This window comes from Penaeus monodon, chromosome 33 (genome assembly GCF_015228065.2).
Source record: "Penaeus monodon isolate SGIC_2016 chromosome 33, NSTDA_Pmon_1, whole genome shotgun sequence".
Classification (NCBI taxonomy): domain Eukaryota; kingdom Metazoa; phylum Arthropoda; class Malacostraca; order Decapoda; family Penaeidae; genus Penaeus; species Penaeus monodon.
The window spans coordinates 2958080-2959492 of record NC_051418.1 but is presented as its reverse complement, the minus strand read 5'-3'; positions in this window follow the sequence as shown (position 1 = coordinate 2959492).

Sequence of the window (1413 nt, the reverse complement as noted above, 5' to 3'; positions counted from 1 at the left end):
GTGTCAGTCAGTGTACTAGGCTCCTTGCTGCTTGATCTATAAGTCGTTGATCAAATTTCTTAAGTTGTGGAGTTGAGTGTTATTATTATTGTCAGTGTTATGACAAGTGCAATATTGATTAAAACGTCTTCCTTGCAAATCAGGCACTTAACGTTCATGGCGTAGGTAATGTCAGTATATCCCTCTGATTTCCCATGAAAGTCACGCAAAAATAATGCTTCCTTTTGCCAGAGTCACCTCTTCTTGCATCGCTGCTGTTTCATGTCCATACATGTTCTGTTCTATCCATGCAATAAAATTTCACTGCATGTAAACTCCTACTGGCATGAGATAATTGCCTGATCTCAATGCTCATTTCAATCAGGCACTCACAGACTTCAGCTTTATTAAGATTAGGGTCTTCTCCATGACAGATTGTGATGGTCAGATGTACTCAACTATTAGTTGTAATGTATTCATGTGGGCTATGAATGTGTCAGTGTATTATTTGAATTATGTGTGCCTGATGCTTTAATGTAGATGTTAATTGTACTGTGGTATTGAGGTTTAAAAAGTCAGTTGTTATACAGTATATAGATGATGCCAATCAACACTGTAAACACAAGTATGATGCTCAAGTTTTCTCACAAGGAAGTTATATTGACATGTTGCTCCACTCACTTCAAAAAAAGAAAAGAAGCTTAACCTGAACATCATCTGATTTATTCTAACTAGACAAAGCTATATTTTTGAACAGTAAATTAATCCTTTTAAATACTCTATTTTTTCTATTTTTTATTCTCATTTTTTCCTCTTAATTTAATTGGAAAAATGATTTTGATTTAAAGGACGTTAATAGACACAGAGTCTGCATCGAAGTCAGAAAACCTTGTGCATTCAAATTCATTCAGTAAAAAGTAGTAGAATAATGAACACCAATTCCCAGATTCAAGCTTCACAAATTGCACAAATGAGGAATTCTTGAAGATATTCTCTTTAGTTTGAAGAGCAAGCCTTTTCTGCAATCAGCAGGAAATTATTTAGAAATAATAACCATCCATATAAGTTTTCTTAGCATTACATTTTGCGAGAAAGAAGTTTTGAAAGAAAGCACCTTGAGAAGCAAGAAGTTGTTGAATATTTTTAAGTATAAATTCTTTAGGTTTGAAGTTCAGTTCATGTGTATTTTGCAGGAGTCCTCTTTCAATTCTGTGTGCTAATATTCTATTTTATTGACATGCAAAGCATTAAACTGCTTGTAATTTTCATATTATATATAGGATAACATCTGATCCATTCGTTAATGGCAGTTATGAGAATTGCTTTGTTAGAAATGGCTCACACTTTTTTATAAGTACAAATTAAAGGAGATAGTCTTATTTATTTACTATATGCTCTATGTTTGTTAATGATATCCTCATGTTCAAAATATAG